Source organism: Ammospiza nelsoni, chromosome 3 (genome assembly GCF_027579445.1).
Source record: "Ammospiza nelsoni isolate bAmmNel1 chromosome 3, bAmmNel1.pri, whole genome shotgun sequence".
Taxonomy (NCBI): Eukaryota; Metazoa; Chordata; class Aves; order Passeriformes; family Passerellidae; genus Ammospiza; species Ammospiza nelsoni.
Window position 1 is genome coordinate 100,888,188 of NC_080635.1, and position 7,284 is coordinate 100,895,471.

General features: G+C 36.0%; 1 protein-coding gene across 3 annotated transcripts in view; it reads left to right on the plus strand.

The window, feature by feature from the left end:
• KHDRBS2 (KH RNA binding domain containing, signal transduction associated 2) overlaps positions 1–6,953 on the plus strand; it is a 340,127-nt gene extending 333,174 nt beyond the window's left edge. For all 3 annotated transcript variants that reach the window (XR_009418061.1, XR_009418060.1, XR_009418062.1), the window contains one exon: positions 6,736–6,953. The gene's annotated coding sequence lies outside the window, so the exon portion shown is untranslated. The remainder of the gene's footprint in view (positions 1–6,735) is intronic.
• The last annotated feature ends 331 nt before the right edge of the window (positions 6,954–7,284 follow it).

Sequence of the window (7,284 nt, forward strand, 5' to 3'; positions counted from 1 at the left end):
TCTACAGGGAGCACTGACAATTTAGCCACTAGAATTTTTCAAGTATTTTAGGTGCAGATTAAAGCAGACTATTGAGCTATAAATCAATCTAATATTGTAATTGCCCCTCCCATTCAACTGTTTATTGTTTCTTGGGCATCAGTTACACACCAAGCAGATGTCTCTTTTAGGGATGGACACAATGGCTTCTAGATATTTTTTATTAATCCAATGAATTTAAAATCAAGGAATAAAAAATTAGTATGCAGAGTTCTGAAGTACATCTTTGTGCATTTTGTTAAAATGCATGTTGCATATTGGTGTATTTCTCAGTGGCTCATTTTCGCAGAATCTCTGAGGTGCCTTGTCTTTTCAGTTCTATCCTACTTATATATTTATGCACTTCCTATCTTGACATCTCACTTTGAGTCATAATCTTATATTCTAATTAAAGTATATTCAGCATCAATCTTTATATGAATACCAAGTGGTGGAATATTAGCACTTTATTATGGCTTTCCAACATTCCTATTGCTTTTTATCATAATCTCATCCAGCTTTTTAACTTCTCCCAATGGACCCTGGTCCAAAGAGATATTTAAGATGTGACAATATTGACACAGTCCAAAAGCAAGATTTTTTGTAATGACTGGTTGTTTAATTGTTAGTGAAAGGAAAATATTTTGAATATTTGGATACTCACTCTGAGTTTGTCTATGAAATCAGGAAGAATTGTCTCTGCAGAGAACCTCAGAAGAGGGTGCAAGGACTGTGAGCCTTTTGCAGGCTCTTCTAATGCATCATATAATGACAACACTGAAAAAATTGTCCTGAATTAAATACAAAAACGTAATCTATGTTCTCTGTGTTTTCTACGCATCTGCTGTTCCTGTGCTCCAGATCTCTTTCTTGAAATTTCTACTTGCCCTATGTCCCAGAAATATTTTCTGTAATATTGTATTATGTTTATCATTACCATAAATATACTTTTGAGTAAAAACCACTTATTTTGTAAATATTTGTGAACTGTTGAAAACCATTCAGCTTATCCCAGTATCTGTGGATTCAGCTGGAAGGATGAGGTAAGCGGAACATTGCAGTGGCAAGTAATTCACTTAAAGAATACAATGTATATGCTTCAGAGGTACAGATATCTCAATAGAATCCTGCATGTGTCTGTCCTTTCAACAAAAGGGCAGGTATTTCCATCACATGGAAATTGGTTGGCAAAACTAGTTCTCTGTGAGAACTGGAAAAAGGGACAGCACGGCTGATTTTGTCAAGGGCAAAAGGAGAGAAAAGGGCAATGGCAACAAAAAAAAAATATATTTAGGCATATAATTTAAAAGGTTTGAATGATCCTTATCTTGTTAAGAGTGATAAATGTAATAACTGTGAAAAATAAACACAAGAACTCGTTTAAGCTTTTTACTAAAACCACAAAAGTTTGACTTACCATAAGCTATAAAAGATGGCATTAAATCATTAGCCTTTACAAATTGCCTATTGTGGTTTCTGAGATATTACTTTCTCTCCCAGTACTCTGAAGAATTGTGTGCAATGATACCTGTAAGCAAGTTCCAATGTCAGACAGACAAAGAAAATAAAATATAAAGAAAAGTCATATCTTACTACAGTGAGAAATGCTGTTCACCTCAGTGGGTCTCATCATAGGTGTGTAGGTGGTAAGATCTGTCTCTAAAGTGATGCTGTGCTAAATATGAGAGCACAGCAGACAGTTTAATAAATGGGCTGCATCAGGTCAGTTCAAAGATGTTCTGTGGAGTATAGTCTATGTACCAATAAAAATCTCCACTATTTTTTTTTTTAATTCCATTAAAGTAGCACTCTACCTCCAAATATTTATAGAGATCAAGCAGACTCACTTCAGGACAAGTCCTTCATACATACCAAAGGGACCTTTCCTGAAATGTAAACAGTTGGCATCTGCTGAACTATAATCCCTAAATCAGAAACACAAATGTTTGAATTAACAAAAAATGGAAAGCCTCATTCTTTGTTGTTGACCTCCCAGCCAGCACATATTTTTTCACTTTTGGTGTTGTGTGCATGACCAGCATTCTTTATTCAGGACTGGAAGTGCAGTGACTTTTTGGCATAGTGACCACAAAGGACAGTGGTGATTAAATTCAAGCAAGCACAAACCCTCAGTGATGTTCACTGACTTCAGAAGATTTGAAATCAAGCCTTCAGTTCAATGATACACATGTGATGCAGGATGAATCAACTGAGATTTGATACCCTTAAGAATCAGATAAATGAAAGGATATTTATTTTACCACTTCAAAAGAGCATATTGATCTGAGAAAGGAGGAACTTGAGGAAATATAAAATACAAGCTTGTGAGCACCATCATTGAAATCTATTTGGTTTTATACACAGAGTTTTAGCATCCCACTGCACCAGGCACTGTGTTCAATAACTGTTAAGTGAAAACACTTACCAGACCTGGAATTGTTGTCTGTCATATGTACAGTGCATATATATGTAATACAGAATGAATATGTACAGAATATTCCATTGTACAAACTAGAGCTTTAATAGGAATGCTGAGGGAATGAAATTTTAAATTATTTTCCAAAGCAATTTATTTTTTTGATAAATAGGGGTTTTTTTTTCTTGAAGAGATTAAATACATAGCTATTGAAAAGCACTGAAAAGTTGGAGAAGAATGAGAATGAAGTTGTAGGTGTTGGTGCTGAGAGCCAGGGGCACAAGCAGCAATCTTGGAATGTCTGCCTTTTCTGGTTTGTGCTTTGGCTTTATCTTTATGGATCCCAGCAGGACGAGCCACAATCAACCTGGGGTTTCATGGATTTCAGTCTTCCTCTTCCCAAGCCACACTCCAGCCACTGCTTCCAGCCTCACACCAGAGTCTCCAAAAGTTGTTGGAGCTTTTGCAGGTGCATAGCAGAGGATGAAAGAGCTGAGTGCTCCAGGTCAGCCTACCTGGTGAGGGGCTTTCCTGCAGCCTCTGCCCCTAAGGGAGGTGGGTTGGTGACTGCAGTTGGGTCTGGCAGGGACATCTCTGAGCCAGCACCTGTGTGGAGCTGGAGGCGCTCACCAGCAGTCACGCTTCCTCTGAACTCTGCCTAGCTTTACACACACTCGTGACAGGCACTCAGTGAACGCTCAATTTTTTCCTTTTTGATTTCACAAATCTATTTGGCTGGGAAGTAAATTCTAAGTAAGTTTCAAGAAAGACTGGAATTGTCTACATTAAAAGAGTTTGATGCCTTGAAACTGCTACAAAACAATAAAAAATAAAATCAGTAAAATACCTCTAAGTGCAATTTTAATTGTTTCAATAAGTTCTTCTTTCAAGTTGTATTTTCATGTAATTAATTTCTGAACAGTGGACTTCATTATACTCTGTAAGAAAAAGGGAAGGTTTTCAAACAAGGTTGCATATTGAATTTTAGGTCTGTGCATTAGAATTTTCATATGACTTCAAAATTATCAAAATAATTACTTCTTGTCTATGCAAACGTGAAGGGTTTGTCTTCATTCCTGCTCTGTCATAACAAATCCAAAATTCTTGGCAGTATAAAAGCGTGCCCTGAAACCTATTGTCAATATTCACCTGTTTCCCTTTTCATAAGAGAATGTGATTTTACTAGACATCTATCCAGCTACCAGAAAAGCTGATTCCAATGGGATACATATATAGTTTATGTCTTAAGAGAAGAGACTCATCTACTTAATTTTTGAGAAAATTGTACAACATTTCAAAAAAACCAAGATGCAGAAAAGAAACCAGAGGGGGAAAAAGCAAATATAAGAAAAACCTTAATGTTACAATCCATTGATAAAATTAAATTAGTTATCATGGGTTTAGCTTATTTTAGGTAAACTATTTGGGGACACAAAAAATATTTCATATACACAATGAGATCTTCTGTCATGTAAAATCCTTATCCTTTCTTCAAGGGCCTGTCAAGAAAACTAGGTTTACTACCTAAATTTTATTTTTCAAAGTAAAAGATAGAATGCTGTGAAAATCAAGCTGTCACTAGTTAATGCTGTCACAATAACAGGTCAGTTTTACACACTTGTTCAATTGGACTTCATTTTTTCTTCCTCCTCATTTTAAATGACATTTGTTCATTTCTTATTCTCTGGGCCCTTTCTTCAGAGTCCCATGGAAACAAAGCATAAAATCAATGATGCCAAAGTTTATGTAGGCTTAATATTGGGATGAAAAATGAAGGTGCCTGATCCTGCTGTCAATAAAATGTATTTGTATAGTTTCTCCATGTAGCACTTTGAATAGGTGAGTGACAGCAATGTCAATCTGAGAAGAGAAGGAGCCTTATGGCCATACTGTATGGGTGGCTGATTTTATAATAGCCCAAAACAAAACATTCATGATCCTTAAAAAGATTCAGATTACCAAATGTAGACAGGCAAAGTAACCGTGCACAGTGCTGTGGAGTTCCAGGTTTTTTTCCATGTCCTGCCCTGCTAGGAAAGCATGCCAAGGATTGTAGTTTATCAAGAAAGAGGAGAAATATTTCCTCCAAGGAATCTTTGGGTTCAGCAGGAAGTTCTCATGGTTCCTGTAGTCACTTGAGGTTAGATTATGGTAATTTATTCATATATCTAGTCTTTAGTGCCTCCAATAAGGATGTCCTTGAAGGCAACCACAGGCACAAGGGAACAGCTGATGTGCCACACCATTCATTCAAATATGTAGACACTAGAAAAGGTTGTAAATTCACATTTCAGTCACTCTCTGTGTGTGCATTGCCTGGCTAACCACATGTACATCCATAGAGATACTAGATCTCTGGAAGGACCTGAAATTACTTGCTCTGGCTTTGCTTCTTCCTTTTGATATTGAGCTGTCTATATGAATTGAAAGTGAGAAAATAGTACCATATCTATTCATCAGAAACCAACTGGTATAACCTGCAGCTACAACTACTTCCTGCAGTTCAACTTCTTTTCTAGGGAAATGTACTTTTCCTTAATACCTATGTTCAGGCTCAGGAAAAAAAATGTATCTGAGGATAATTTATATATGGAACTTTGGGCTGTTGCTCCTCTGGATGATACTTACCTGTTTTTCCTACAGAGAATCATGTGAATTGTTACCTATCATTGCATCCCCATGTTCATCTCTTAATACTTGTCAGTATGAGACACATCACTTAAAAGAAATTTGCTGCCCAGACTGGACAATTTCCTTGTTACAACAACATATTTTTTTCTTATTTTGTCTTGTGGTTTCATAAGTGCTAACAGATTCTTACCCAGTGTTTTTTAAAGTGCTTACTGATCCACACAGACAGAAAAGGTAAACAACAGCTAAGCAATTGGTCTGACAGATAGTGCAGTCCCTCAGGAGGCATTCATAACATCCACCAACACTGAGTTATTCTCTCTCAGGAGCACCATTAGCAGTTATTTCATCACCACTGTGTCTGTAATTCCATAGCAGCAGTCCCAAGGCTGGCCAGTTCTCCTCAGCAGAGGTTAAACTGTAGGCGAAACCACTCCACTGTTAAAAAGAAAGTAGAAACCAGCCTAAAGTGTTAAACTTCCAGTTTAAAGTCCCATTAATATGGACACTTACAGATAAAATAATCAGACTGTGAACACAAGGGAGTAGCGCATTGACTTATTTTTAATTGTATAAAAAGGGACAGCTTGCATCTAATTTTTTGCTTAGATTAAAAATACATTTTGGTTTAAGTATGTTTTGATCCTGAATTATTTAGAAAAATAATGGTTTTGAGAAGGACACAGTGTCATTAGAAATGGAAGTTTTATATGAACTATGAATGGGATGCTATTTGATGACCATTGTAATCTTGGTAAGAGTAAATAGGTAAATAGTATTCAGAAATTGGCAGGTTTTTCACATTTGTCAAATTTACTGGAAAGCTATGTGCCTTTATGGTTTGTTGAAAAAGGTATGGAAAGTTAAAAATAGGTACAGAAAATAATTCTGAAAATAAAAAAAATACAGGAAAATGTACCAATAGTGAAATACTAAATGGATTCTTAGCTATTAAATCAGTCGAGAAAAGACTGAGAAGTAACTTGACTACAGCCTTCAGGTACCTACAGGCAAAAAGTATTCCTGACAGCAAAGAGTCTTCTCAATTAGGAGGAAGGAACCTGTAATTAGCTGGAGCCAAGAATTCCAGTCTGTTCCCCCATCACCAAATTAACAATGAGAGCTTTCAACCATCAGAGCCATCTGGGTCTCTTAGAAAGATGTGCTGGATCTCATTCAGAAGCTACAGAAGCTGATAAATAACATTTTGGGACCACGCAGGAGCTTAGACTAAATGCATCATTTCTTCTGCCCTTAATATCTATTTCTGAATCTAAATTAAAAATGGATAAGGTTAACAGAATCTGGCCCTCAGTCATATATATTTTATCATTTAATTACATTTGCATTTGAGGATTATAGTTCAGTTCTCTTATGACTTCATGTCTGAAACTTTTCTACGAGATACCAGAAACGGAGTATTTCTTATTCTCATAATTAAACTTTGAATGAAATAAAAGTTCTTCAACATGCAGCTCTGAATTAGCATGTCAAAAATTTAAACAAATATCATTTTAGCTGCTTTGTTATGAATGAAGAGAGCAATCATATAGCACAACAAAGTGTTAATATCTGTTATAGCCCTTGAGTTATACAAATGTGTGGTTTTGTTATGATCATGCTTGATATGCTATGTCTTGACTAAATCTTATTTCATTCTGTTTCTACAGGTTAGTGAGACTTTAATCAAGAAAAAAAAAATCTAATGAACAGTAATTTGGAACACAGCATTTGGAAAGGTCAGAATGGTACATTACATCCTTATTATCCAAAAGAACAGATGAGTTTAATATCCTGGCAGCATTTTCCTGTGAAGAAGATATTAAACGAGCTGAAAATGGTACAAGGTTCTTGCTTCCTTTTCTATGACAAAGATTGTAACAAGATGATGGAACTACACAAAATAAATCCCTTTCTGCTTTAATGGTCCAGCTGTGAATTCTGTCTAGTTTTCAAAAGCCTAAGCCAAGCAAAGAGCCAGCATGCATGCTATTTTTTTCAATTCCTTTACAACACACTTTCCTGCTTGCAAGGCCCATTTTCCATTAATATTTTCTAGTTTTGAACATGGGAAGATATGTTAACAGAAGGTGCATAGTGCACCAAGTTTTGCTTGATATGTTGAACTGCAGCAAATAATGTACTGCATCAGCACGGCTGAAAATCCAGATATTCCAGCTTCTCTTTGAATAACCTAAGAACAGAGATAATGTATTCCA